This window comes from Ictalurus furcatus, chromosome 9, assembly GCF_023375685.1.
Source record: "Ictalurus furcatus strain D&B chromosome 9, Billie_1.0, whole genome shotgun sequence".
NCBI lineage: Eukaryota > Metazoa > Chordata > Actinopteri > Siluriformes > Ictaluridae > Ictalurus > Ictalurus furcatus.
In genome coordinates this window covers 3012403-3027224 of record NC_071263.1, presented here as the reverse complement: position 1 = coordinate 3027224, position 14822 = coordinate 3012403, and positions in this window count along the sequence as shown.

Genomic DNA, 14822 nt, shown 5'->3' with positions numbered 1-14822 from the left:
AGAAACAAACAAACTAAGAGAAAAATGAAAGAAAGAACAGAGAGAGAAAGAAAGAAAGAAAGAAGGAAGGAAAGAACAGAAAAGTAGGAATGAACAAGAAAGAAACAAACAAACAAACAAATAAAGGAAAAATGAAAGAACAGAGAAAGAAAGGTTGAAAGAACGAACAAAGGAATGAAAGAAAAAACAAACACAAACAAACAAACAAAGAGGAAAATTAAAGAAAGAACAGAGAAAGAAAGAAAGAACAGAAAAGGAGGAAAGGAACAAGAAAGAAAGAAAGAAAGAAAGAAAGAAAGAAACAAACTAAGAGAAAAATTAAAGAAAGAAAGAAAGAAGCAGAGAACAGAAAAGTAGGAAAGAACTAGAAAGAAAGGTTGAAAGAAAGAACGAAGGAAGGAAAGAAAAACAAACAAACAAACAAACAAACAAAGAGGAAAATTAAAGAAAGAACAGAGACAGAAAGAAAGAAAGAAAAATACATGATGTAAAAAATATGGGGGAAAACAATAGGACATTCTTTTGACAAGAGTCAAAAGAAAGAATGAAGAAAGAAATTAAAATGGCATGAGTTCATGTGGAATAAAACATGCTGATGAAACACATGCAATCAAATCTGTTAATGCTCCTGAAGGATAAAAAACAATCCTTTAAACTGTCACATTTCCAACTTTTCTCTCTCGTCTACCTTTTAAAAGAAACACCTCCATCTGGATTCTGAAACCAACAAAGTATTCAAAGATGAAAAAATAAAACCCGCTAATTTTCTTCAAACATTCAAACCACGAGTTCAGGGTCAATAAATTCCTTACAGAATTCCCTGATTGGATTGGCGAGGCTGAGCACCTGCAGGAACAGATAAGCTGCTTATCTCTGAGCACCCAGTGTTTTCCAGCTCATTTCGCACCGGGGGCCCATTCTCCGACGATCAGAGAGAAGACAAACACCTAAATGCGAGCGTAATTGCACTTTCACTGTCATAATTACGCCATCACAAAGCTGTGAAAAGTAGCAGCATTATCATTAGCGTCGAATGTCGCGCAGATGTTGATGGAAAACCACACGGCATGCTGACGGAGGGAGCCAGAGGCGGCAGGATGTGTGCGCCAAGGGTTTTTACTGGGGAACATCCAAGAACACGCAGCAGGGCTCGAGACACAGTTTAGGGGAAGAAATTATGGAATCATAAGAGTGAGGGGGAAAAAAAAAAAAAAGAAAAAAAAAACCCCCAGGTAAACACTGAAACATAATGAAATGGATGAAAAGGAGGATTTGAACTGCAGGCAATGTGATTTTATAAAGAGAGAACAGAACATGGAGGATACACACTCAGAGCATGATTACACCTTTAAAACACACACGTGGAGCTCATGATGGTGGCGATGATGATGACGATGATGATAATGACACACACGGAACACAGTGTGAGTAAGGAATATCGGAAAAATGAGCTACAGTGGATCTGAAAAGTCTGTGGAATGCGGCTTTGTTCGGAATGATCCAATCATGTCCAATCTCACGTTCAGAAGTAATTATCATACAGCTGTCATTAATGCAATTATTCCGATTAACCCCAAGTAAAGACAGTGAAGCGCGGTGGTGGCAGCATCATGCTTTCGAGCTGCTTTTCTTCAGCCAGATCTAGGGTTCTTATCAAGGTGGAGGGAATCACGGAGAGCTACAGATACCATTCGATTTTAGTGCAGAACCTTCAGGTGTCTGCTAGTAAGCTGAAGATGAAAAGGAATTTCTCCTTTCAGCACGAGAACGACCCAAAGCACACATCCAGATCAACAATGGAACGGCTCAACCAAAAGAAGATTGATGTTTTTGAATGACCGAGCCCGAGCCCAAATCTGTGGGGAGACCTGAAGCGGGCTGCGCACTGGAGATACCCTCAGGATCCGATGGACGTAGAATGTTTCTGCAAGAAAGAGTGGGGAAAATATTGCCAAGGCACGATGTGTCACGCTGATTACACCCAAAAAGACTGGTGTAATAACATCAAACGCTGCTTTAACAAAGTATTCGTTTAGTCTCGTTTTTTTCCTAGTTTTCTTTGAATGTTTCTGATTGATTTTTAATCAGAAATGTATTTGTATACGTATGGGGCGCACGGGGGCTTAGCGGTTAGCACGTTCACCTCACACCTCCAGGGGTGTATAGACTTCTTCTATAGATTTAAGGTCAGTATTATAACAGTGATCATGACACTGCAGTACAGCCGGATAGGGATACGACAGGGTTATGTCAGGTTTATTACAGGGCCGCGTTCTAAATTGTTCCTAATTTCAGGATGTTTGGGAGGTGAAAGCACAGACACTTTCCAGAATATTACTACGCATGCAAGCAGCATAAAGAAAAAAGAGAAAAAGAAAGAAAGAAAGAAAGAAGGAAAGAAAGAAAAAGAACAGGAAAACAAAATGAAAGAAAAGAGAAGAGAAGAAAGATTGTAAAAAAAAAAAGAAAAAAAAAAGAAGAAGCAATAGAAAAGAAAGAAAGAAAGAGTGCGAGAGAAAGGGAGATAAATGAAGAGAAAGAGGAAAAAGCAGCAGAAAAAGGGAGAAAGGAAGTTCACAGTGTGCTGAACTGCTGGAGCGGAGCGAATTCTAGAAAACGGAAGAAAAGAAGGAGAAGAATTCAAAAAGAGAAAAAGAAGAAGACGAATTAGAAGAAGACTGGAGTCTTGCTGGAATAAGCGTATATCATGTTAACGTTGACGTTTTTGTGTTTTTATCAACGTGACACAACGAGTCAGAAAATGGGTGTGTATGCAGATCCGTCTCTTATCGGCGATTAGCTGTGATTTGCTTATGCAGCTTTTAATGAGGAGTCAATTAGCGACTATAATAACCAATAAAGAGCAGAAATTCTCTGCAGGAGGCACAGCGGGGTTCAGATGAGAGAACCGGCGGGACGGACGTATAGATATAGTGTTATTCCTGTAACACAAGATAAATAAATAAATAAATAAATAAGTTATTACTGTGTATCGCTGTTATTATTCGTCCCGACTTTCGCATCTGCGACGAGCACTGGCGTATTCATCTGAAGCGCCTAATGTTCTTCTTACAAATGAAGTCTTGAAGATTCTACCCAGAGTTTCTACGGCAACGCACGAATTGGTTACGCGAAACCGAATTTTAACGTTGTTGACGTTCGTGGAGACCGAATATATCAGGACAGATATAGAGAAAAGAAAGGAACATAAAAAAGTAAGAAAGAATCGAAAGGAGGGGAGGTGAGCGTTAAAAAGAAAGAAAGGAAGAAAGAAAACAGAAACGTCTCGGACTCGGAAGTTAACCGTTACTACGACAGCGCACAAAGTGTTCTGTGTCAGCGAAAACTATATGTTATTTGATTTCTGTTCTTTGATAGAAAGCGTCATGCTACACTCTTACGAGCGCTCAGCTTAATCAAAACAAAGGCTAGGAGAAAAAGAATCCCTAGCGTTTCCATGGTAACAGCTCATTCACAAGGGCTCCACGTAAACGTTTTGAATTTTTTTTTTTTTAAATCGTGTGTAGTTTTCGATATGCTGACGATGTTTATTTAACGTTTGTGGAAGGGGTCTCCAGTCTCAGCGGCGTTATTAACGTCAAGACCGAGAAGAAGAAAAAGAGGCCGGTGAGGGAATGGAGAAGAAGTATGACGTGTCGTTCTTTAAATGGAACGGTTGGAAAAGAATAAAAATGGCCTTGGTGTAAGAGGAATAAAACCCTTCAGGGAACACTTCAGGCGTTGATTATTTTCTAGAACAGAACGACATGGAGTGTTTTATCGGACTGGATTCTGGAAAGTCGCTCATGATTAAACCGTGACATATGGCGAATAAACGTAAGGAAAAGTTCAAAGGCATAGTAAAGACGTAATGTTTTGATTACATCATTGTTTTTGAAGCAGCATGTGCAACAGGTCTGACTCCAGACGGCTGATTGATACACACCCCTCCACCCAGCGTGAGTCACCACCCAGCATGCATCTCTCCCTACAGACCCTCTCACAGACTGCTCGCATCTTCTGTGGAGGCCCCCCGTCTGCGCAACGTCACCAGTAAATCACGGAAAAGATGTTTTCTTCCTTTTTTTTTTTCTTTTTTTTTTTAAAATTTCCTGCTTTTTCACTTAGCTTGTGCTGAAATGATAACATATACTTTATTCTCAGTTTTTAACTTTAAAAATAGCAAAAGCACAAAGTCGTATATATTCCATGGGTTCAGCAATGTTTTGCCCGTTCAACTTGAAATTTCAACCTGTCAACTTGGGGTCGTTTTCTGGCGTCAAACCAACATGGCCGCTCACACTGTGAGCAGTGTAAAATCCCCGTCCTCTACTTTAACATGAGTTTATAACAGTATCGGCTTTAGTTTCGTTAATATAATGGAGAGGTGTTGTTGTTGTGCAGCAATTTCAGTCCAAAATGTTGCCTGAATGTTTGAAGGTCACTATAGTACAACCGACCCAGTAGTCACCCCAGCCTTTAACTGTAAAAAAGAGGTTAGAGTAACTTTTTATGAGCTTTATGTGCTCTGACATAGCAAACACGCGCTTTCATGCAGGAGTCCGCGTTTTTATTATTATTTTTCCACTTGTCGAACGTCACGAAACGATGTTATTACCACTTGCAAATGACCACTTACACATTACAAGGTCATGAGTTGCCATGACAAGCTCGTATCGAGTTGTACAGCAAGGTCATGACATCTGTTAAAGGTGTCATTTCACACCATAATGACTGTCCGTGAAGTGTCACTCGTCGTCTATATGTCTTTTAAGTCCACTGAGATAACGTCCCGAAACTGATGCGCATTAGAAATAAACGGACGTATTATGCGTCTTCGTTACTGAATTAGCGTATGTATTCAGATTTTATTTAGCTAACTTCCTTGTCAAAATGCCACCGTTATAAGATAGCCGCTACGGTTATGTCTCAGAGGATACGTCTTACTCGGTCCTTGTGTTAATCTTTTCCACACACCGTCATCAAGAAATCATTACCTTCCTTGTAAAACCCGTTTTACAACAGATGGGGTAAATGTATCGCGTTAATCAATAAGACCGTGACCCATGAGGCGTGCGGAGTGAGCGCTCTTGTGTCTGGTGTGTAATGTTCTACCAAATATATATAAACCCACGTCATGTTTAAGTGTGATGAAGATGTCATGCGTTTCTTTCACGTGACCCGCTCGTACAGAGCAGAGCAGAGCTTACTGTATGGTGTGACGTCACCCCGGTATGGTTGAGGGGTCTGTCAGATCACACGCTGCCAAACTCACCAGTGCACACAATGTTATACGTGCGGAGTTACCCACTGACTGAGTCGCGGCTTGGAGTCTTAGATCACATGCATTCAGCCGTGATTAATAACATCTTCTTCTTCTGATTTGTCTTATTTTGAAATCCTTGCTTGAGTTTAAAGTGTCACTTAAATCAAAATGGGTGTTTTAGAGCTTTTCGTTCCTGTCCCTTACTGTTATGGACACAATTACAACTTCGACATGGGCAACATTGTGATGGTAGACGACTGGGTCAGAGCATTTCCAATACAGCAGGTCTTGTGGGGTGTTCCCAGTATGCAGTGGTTAGTACCTACCAAAAGTGGTCCAAGGAAGGACAAGCGGTGTACCGGCGACAGGGTCATGGGCGCCCAAGGCTCACTGATGTGCGTGGGGAGCAAAGGCGAGCCCGTCTGGTCCGATCTCACTGAAGCTCTACTGTAGCACTGTAGGGTCAGAGCTGTTTTGGCAGCACAAGCATGACCTATACAATATTAGGCAGGTGGTTTTAATATTATGGCTGATGGGTGTTTAGCCAAAAGTGCTGCTTTGTTTACTGCTGATGCTGTAAGCAGCCGTTTTGATTTGACACCATTTGCAGAACTTGGGTTGAGGGGGCGTTTTTGTTGTTTTATCCTGGTCATGACTCGCGAGTTAGTCAAATGCAGCATAATCGTGTGCTAATGTCGGTCCAATTCAATTCCTCTACAAACTATACAGTATGTAACATACAGTCTACACCTCAACAAGGGGCGGGTCTTGCTCTACATGAGCAGTTTGTTAACTCTTTTGCAGCAACAGCAGCTGAAACCCCTCCCCCCCAAAAATTCTCTCACTATTCTCCATATTTAGCTACTTTTCTAAGCAATTGTCATGTTTGTATTGTCAAGTGGATGGATCTCGAATACTACTGGCTGTCAGACATTTCTACACACAGCCCCTCTGATTTCCTGTTTCAAAAGGAAATACGTCAAAATACAGAATCAAATCACGTCTCCGAAGCCATTTCAGGAAGAGACGAACGTCAGAGACACTTCGAATGCCCTTCGGCAATGCCACGCTGAGATATTAAGAGAAGCAAACTTTTTCAATTATATTTCGGAGTGGAGTTCCTGCACTTTGATTGACACTCACTTCATAACCTCTTCGCTTCGTTCTAATTTGCCCTTGGATATTCAAATTTAAAATTACCTTGATTGCACTTTGCCTATAGTAATTGACAAGGACAAGAATTTCATTTGCTGGATACTTATAACCTTCGTCGTGTGTTTTTATTCCAGGGTCTCCAGGATTCACAAACCTTTATAAGGTTGAATATTTCAGCGAACCATCCTGGTGTCTCCAGCGTCGGTGCTTCAGGACAGGTCTTTTCACGCCTTCTCGCTGGGCTAAGCGCTGGTTTTAAGGCTCCTCTCCTAATTATCGAAGATCCTTACATTTAATTAGCAGGCATGAGCAAAGATTCGTTACGCTACCCCCTGCGTGGAAAGAAGGAGAGCAGAGAGCTTCTCTCAGTGTGTGTGTGTGTGTGTGTGTGTGTGTGTGCGAGTGACGCACGAGCAGGCAGCTGAATCAATGAGACGTCAGTGATGTCTTATCATCGTCTGGTGCAGCTTGACTCCGGTTTGTCTCCCGCTGGTAGAGGTCTTGGAGGATCCTTCATGTCCGTAAATCTTTCAGTGTAAATGACACTAAAGCGTATACTGGAAATAACTTTGCTTCAATATAGTGTTTCAAAAAGCATTTATATGTGACAGGATGGACAGTCAGTAAGACATCAGAATCCCTGAACACACACACTCCTTTCGAAGACCAAACACTTTCCTTTTGAAGCTCGGCACTGAGAAACTTTAGGATTTAGCGATGTAGCATGTCTAACATGTCCAGTAAATTTCATCATGGACACAAACTTAATCACGTGACAGAAACATTCCTGCTGTGAAAAAAAGTCCTTACCAAAAATCCTGTCAGGTTCATTCATGTTAGCGATCTGGCTAATGCTAGCAAGGAATATTTTTTTTTTTGCAAAATAATCCCCTCATAAATCCTGTCAGGATTGCTCATGCTAACGAGCTGGTTAATGTTAGCACTTTCACATTAAATCACTTAAAAATCCTGTCAAGTTAGCTGACGTTAGCTAGCTGGGTAATGCAATCACTGAATATTGGTAGAATTTTAATTAAAAAATCCTCACAGATATCCTGACAGGTTAGCTAATCCTAGTTAGTATTTTGAATCCTAGGCTAATGTTAGCACTGAATATTATTAGACTTTAGTAAAATCTTCTCAGAAATCTTCTCAGGTTAGTTCTTCCTAGCTAGTTGACTAATGTAAGTAGATAGCCTATCTGAACGTTGTCGGACATAAATAAAAAATTGTGGGTTCACGCAAATTAGCTAGCTGGCTAATGCAAGCAAGGAATATTTTTGCAAAATAATCCACTCACAAATCCTGTCATTTTAGCTCATGTTCGCTTGACAGGTAATGTAATCACGTAGCTTATTTTATCTAGTTGTCCTTATGTTAGCATTGAACATTATTAGACTTAAAATAATCCCCTCAGAAATCCTGTCAGGTTTGCTCATGTTCTTTAGCTGGTTCGTGTTAGCACTTAGCTTAGCTTATCTACCTGCTTTTTGTTAGCACTGAACATTAAATCACTTAAAAATTATCTGACATTAGCTAGCCGGCTAATGTAATCACTGAATATCATTAGACTTTTTTAAATAAAAATCCTGACAGAAATCCTGTCAGGTTAGCTCATGCTAACTAACTGGCTAATGTTAGCACAGGACTTTATTGGAATCATATCAGGTTAGTTCCTGTTAGCTAGTTAATAGATAGTAAATAGATAGCCTATCTGAACATTGTTGTACGTTTAAAAAAAAATAAAAATCCTCAGAGAAATCCTGGGTTTACTGATGGTATCTAGATGGCTAATGTTAGCAGTTAGCCTATCACTGGACTTCTCACAAAAATGATCAGAAATCCTCACAAAGATTATCAGTGAAATCCTGTTCAGTTCAGTTCAGTTAGCACTGAACGTGTTTGGACTTAAAAATCCTCTCTAAGATCATGTCACACAATAGTGCACTAGCTAGTTATCTTAGTTACAATCTTATCTATCTGGGTAATGTTAGCAATTAGCTAAGCTTATCTAACTGTTTGATGTTGTTTGATGCTGAACATTGGACTTCAAAAAATCCTCACAGGAATCTTGTCAGGTCAGCTCATGTTAGCTAACTGGTTAATGTAAGCGGTTAGCTTATCTTATATTATCTACCTGGTGAATGTTAGCAGTTAGCTCATCATTTCTAAATTGCTAAAGTTACTGTTTAATGTTACAATGGAACATTATTGGACTTAAAAATCCATTCAGCACGTTTGTCAGGTTAGCTTATGCTAGCTAGCTGGCTATTGTAAGTAGATATCTCTTATCTTATTGTCCGCAATAGTGCTTAGCTTATCTTGTCAGGTAGGTTCATTTTAGCTAGCTGGCTAATGTAAGCTGATAGCTGGCCAATGTAAGCTGTTAGCATATTTTATCTAGCCCGTTAATGTTAGTGCTGAACACCGTACTTAAAAATCCTCTCAGAAATCCTGTTACATTAGCTCATGATAGCTAGCTGGCTAATGTAAGTGGATCATCTTATCTAGCTTGTTTACTCTGCACTTTTTCTTTTCTTTTCATGCACTTATTAACGTCACTCAGTTTTTGAAGTTTATCCATTTCACTTACAAACTAGCTTTTCAGAAAAGGTATGCTAATGTTAATCGTTTATACTATGTGTACTTCGTGGGATGTTCATTTTTCACGTGCAAGTAATGTGTTTTCTCACATAATTAATTTTTCAGACGCGATTGTGTCACATGAGTAATATTTTCCGCCCACTTGTCAGCACGTATTGTTTACATGCGTGTGCAATTTCAGGGCAGGGCACGAGATGTTGAAATACATAATAATAAATACCCCCCCATTAAAGGTTGAAAAATGGCACAAAGCAGTACTTCAGGTTATGAATACTTTCAGATTCTCCAAGTACTTTCACCTTTGATCCTTAATTTTATTCTTTCCCTGCAATCCACTAATCCTTCACACACACACACACACACACACACATACAGAGCTCTCTCTGCATTCCTCATGGAGGCCAAAAGTCCAGATATTCATAAGCTTTTTTTTTTCTTTTCTTCTTTTTTTTTTTTAGTTTGACATTTTCTGAAAATATTGCTGACGTCCGCTTTCACTTCCTGTCCATGACGCTAGCACCGCTTCACAGACTCTCGTAGCTTTTAACATTCAGCTCAGATACTACATACGTGACCGTGAAGGGCTGCACAAACACCTGACGTGGTTATAAAAAGTTCGTAACGATAAATTATTGTGATTTTCAGGATACAACAAAATATTTTTTTAGCATTTGACCATTCCTTGGTGTGACAGCACTCGAGAGCTCTCTGTGGCTTATTTTAAGGAAGGGTCAGTTGTTTACCCATGCTACTTCCTCCTCCACACACACACACACACACACACACACACACAATGAAATTGAACCATCTGCCTGCCGCTGTCTGATTAGCAGCCGGAACAATTACTTCAATCGTGTCATCTTAACGAACCCCTGCGATAAGCAACACCGGGCCCACTAATCCACGGAAAACCTTCGCAAACACAGAAAATTGTCTCTTATCGCTTTTTAGAATAAAGATAAATCACTTCATAAACACCAAATGAAAAACGCAAACATCCTGATTTAATTAGGCTGTAATTGAATTCCTTTTGCAGTTAATCACAATGGACGATAATAATAAAAATAGGGATTAATTCTGCTGTATTATATTCTCTTATATAACATGACAGCGTGGCATTTTGTAGTTAACGGCTGTGTGCTAGAAGGACCAGAAGGATGTGAGATCAAACCCCAGAGATCTGCTGACGGGATTTAAAAGAACAGTTGTACAGGTGTAAATGAATTAAACGAACATACGGTAATTTAGCCGAAACGTAGTCAATCAGACGAGACATACTGTATTTGGTGACGTTTGCCTCGTTAGTTTTGCGCTGGAGCTAATATACAGTGCCTCCAGAAAGTATTCACCCCCCCCAGTGATTACTGACTCTCTCTGCTATATTACAAGAATGGGATTATTTTCTGCTCCTTATGAAGTGACTCGTTACATAAATCAAATTAAATTAAGTATTTAGTTGGCGCAATAATTTGAAAAAAAAAAAACAAACAAACCACCAACCCAACAACCTTAAACTGTTTAACTGATAAGCATTCAGCCTCTCAGGGTGAATTGTCTTTTATTTTTTGCAGCAGATACAGATTTGAGTTGTCTCGGATTTGTCTCGCTGAGCTTTGCGCAGTTTGATTTTGATATTTTCTTCCATTCCTCACTGCAAATGTTCTCCAGCTCGACATGCCAAACTACATGGAGAATGTTGGCGAGCAGCGATTTGCAGATCATTCCTTAGATTTTCAACTGGATTTAAGTCTGGGCTTTGATTCGGCAAACGCAAGCAGCAATCATTCCTCTGAGCGTAATCTTTTTTCTTTTCTCTGACGTTATACTCAGATCTATCCGCTTTCACCTAAATATACACTTTTATACACGTAGACATATTCAGAAAAGACAGAACTACAATGGCTGGAGCTGTGAAGGAGGACGAGGAGGAGGAGGAGGAGGAAGAGGAGGAGGACAGCAGCATCAGAGGGTTCAAAGCCTGTGGCCTTTCCCCAGGACGCCTCGGCTAAACACATCACAGCGGCTCCCTCTAAAGCCCAGCGAGTACTAAAAACACCGTAACATTTACACTAAATTACCGAGCTTCAAAAAGGGCCGTGTATATTTAGAAAAGAATAATCACGTCCTGACTCTAAAGAGTCACGCGATGGGAATCTTTTAATTGAATTCACAATTAAAATTAGAATGAATTAAATAATGTTGTGGTGTTAAAGATGCGGAGTTACTGTGAGCGCATAGAGTCGATTCATTTTCTATAACGCCACGTCCACAACTTTTACATTTTTAAAATGAGTTTATAAAAGAATGACACGTTATACTTTTTATCCCTTTATAGTTACATTTAATGTTGTGGAGCATCCGTGAAACAAATTTCCTGTTCTCACTTACGTCATAGCAGCTATAGACAGTCGTTCCCTCACCTCATCTTTTTTCGCAGCTTGTCATGTTACCAAGAAACTGCAACACCAACAAAAAGGAAGGCGTACAGATGTCGGAAAACTTCAAATCACAGCTTTACCTCTGAGCGTTACAAAGCGCTGACACTGGAGACTCCTTCCATAAACGTTAAATAAACATCTCCTTCTAGAATGCTAACGATTACACGTCACTGTGAATGAGCTGTTGCTATAGAAACCATTAGTATCGGAAGGAGCGCGTTAATATAAATTTGCAGCCGCACTACTGTCAGAGCTGCTGTTATGGAAAATGGATCAACACCAATCAGAATCGTGAATTTAACATATAGGTCAGTGTTATTTCTTTAAAGAACTGGTTAGCACTGTTAGAAAATCCTGTTGAGTAAATTAGCAGCTGTAAACGCAGCCCGCCATTATTTACGCTTACCACTTTCAGTACAGTACATATACATTTCTATCATCGTTTGTGTCAAAACAACATTAATTAATAATAAAACTTCTCATGGATCAGAAATATAGTATGTGATGATTGATGCCTCATGGGTTGCCTTTTATGGAAAAGAGGTGTAACTGCGCAGTTCTGATCTGCCTGGGGGCGGAGCACATTTCCGGACCTCAGAATAGCAAAGGGAATGGCAGAGAATGGCAGTAACCTTTATATGATTATTCAAACATTCAAACATTACACATGGCATCTTTATTGTTGAAGTTATATAACGGTTGTCCATCCATCCATCCATTTTTTATAGCGCTTATCCTACAGGGTCGCGGGGAACCTGGAGCCTATCCCAGGGAGTATGGGGCGTGGTACACCCTGGACAGGGTGCCAATCCATCACAGGGCACACTCACATACACGTTCACACACCCGTTCATACACTACGGACACTTTGGGCCTGTCAGTCAGCCTACCATGCATGTCATTGGACTGGGGGAGGAAACCGGAGTACCCGGAGGAAACCCCCGCAGCACGGCGAGAACGTGCCAACTTGGAGTATAATCTTTATTTGGCACTGTATATCAGTGTTTACATTTAATTATTCGCTAAATGCATTGATTCAGACCAAGGGATTTGAGCTCACAGCCTTCTGGTTACAAAAGCAAAATGGCTGAAATACAACTTTATTATTATTATTATCATTATCTAGGATTATATGTGATTCTGACTTTACTTTCTTTCTGTTCTTTCTTTTCACAGTACCATCGAGAACGTTTTCAGTGCTACAACTTTAAGTCTTTCTTTTTTTTTCCTCTTACAGAAAGCCAGCTCCACTTCAGCACCGGAGCAGGAAACACACCGACATTTCAGTGTAAATCTGACTCACGTAAGAGCACTTGGTGTGATCCCAGGTGCGCCGTGAATCAAGCCTTATTCGTTCTGTTATTAGGAATTATTGTATTATAACAAAGCTATCTGAAGGAATCGGATGGCAGGTTTAATGACTAAAACGCTGCGTTGGTGGAAAGTTGAGGAATACAAAGTTCTACGGATGCAATAAATAACCAAAATATTCTTGCGCATATTTAATGAGGGGAATATGTGAAAGGTTTGATTATATTCATAAAATAAATCTGTTTATGGTGGAGTCAAGCTGTCTGAGGGGCAGGGTTGAAAAAATAAATAAAAAGGGGACCTCTTACATACAATGGGGAAGAAAACGGGGCATCTGGAGGTCATTAACTTGTGTTTTGTTCTACTATAGAGGCACCCTAGAGGGCATGTCATCTCAATTTCTTGCATGGAAAGGAGCCTTTAGGGCACTGCATCACGCATTCGCCACTGAAAGAGTGCCCTAGACAGCACTTCATTTCTCATGTGCAATTCATTTACTCATATGTGGGGCACCCTAAAGGGCACTACTTCATGTTTTCTCAGACATAAGGGCACCTTAGCGAGCACTTCATCATGTTTTCTTGCACATAATGGAACCCTAGAGGGCACTTCATCACATTTTCTCGCACATAGGGGAACCCTAGAGGGAACTTCATCAGGTTTTCTCATGTGAGGTAATGCTTCAAAGCACTTCAGCATGTTTTCTCACACATAGGGGAACCCCAGAGCGCCTGTCACCACATTTTCTCGCACGTTGCGGAACCCTAGTGGGCATTTAGTCATGTTTTCTTGCACGTAGTGGAAGACCTATAGAACACTGTGTCACACATTCTCCACTGGATGTACACCCTAGAAGGCACGTCATCATATTTTTTTCACACATAGGGGCACCCTAGAGGGCACTTCATTTGTTTTTTTGCACATAGGGGCACTTCAGAGGGCACTTCATAAAGTTTTATATATATAGTTTGCATTTCATCACATTTTTTTTTTCCATTTGAAGTGCAGCCATTAGGGCACTTCATCACATTTCTCTACTGTAAGGACACCCTAGAGGGCACTGTATCACATTTTATCAACCATAGGAGGACCCAAGAAGGCACTTTCATAGTGTTTTTTAAACCCCCGACCCTCCCTCCCGAATGCCCCGGCAGGTATGAGCACATGTATGCACATTTTTATTTGTAAATTCAGTGTAGCTTTGGAAATTCCTATTTGATGCACTAGATTTCAAGAAAGAATATCTTAGAAGGATATAGATAATAAATCTTTCCTTTGTTCAGTGCCAAATATAACACATTTATACATTTATACATTTACTGTCAGCAGATGTGAACACTCAGCGTCTGGCTCCATCTAGTGCAACAATTGCTTCACACTCTGTAGCTCTTTAATGGGGTCAGTGTATTATTGTTTTTAGTAAAAATACAGCGCTGTGCAAGAGGTTTCAGGCGCTGTACATTTTTTCTGACAGACGATCATCATAAATCTGAAAGCCATGTGAAAATGGCTATATATATTATTTTTTTAATGCCATTTCTTTTTGTTCATTAAAATAATAAAAAAAAAACAACAACAATATTATATTATTACAGGAAATATGATTATTAATATGAAATTGCTAATAATATGTTTACTATAATATTAATGATTATAATATCCTAAATAAGTTCTATAAAGTATTTTAATATTAAATATTAAAATGATATTAATAGTTTAAAATATTATGTTTTTAAATACTCAGCATTATATAGGCTACAGTAATATGCAATAATTATAAACATAATCTTTGAGATAATATTATAATAGCTAATAATCAATTAATAATACATTGGCTTTTTATTTTAAATGAACAAAAACAAAGAAATACAGTTTTATTTTTATTTATTTATCTGTCTTTCTATCTAGTTATGTATTTATTTGATTTTTTTTTTTTTTTTAATTTTCAGCAATCATTATTTTACCCTATTTTACCTCTTTGATGTCTTTGACGCCTGGTGTCCACATGTGGATATTTCAGTATTTCAGTGTCTTTTTAATATAAATGA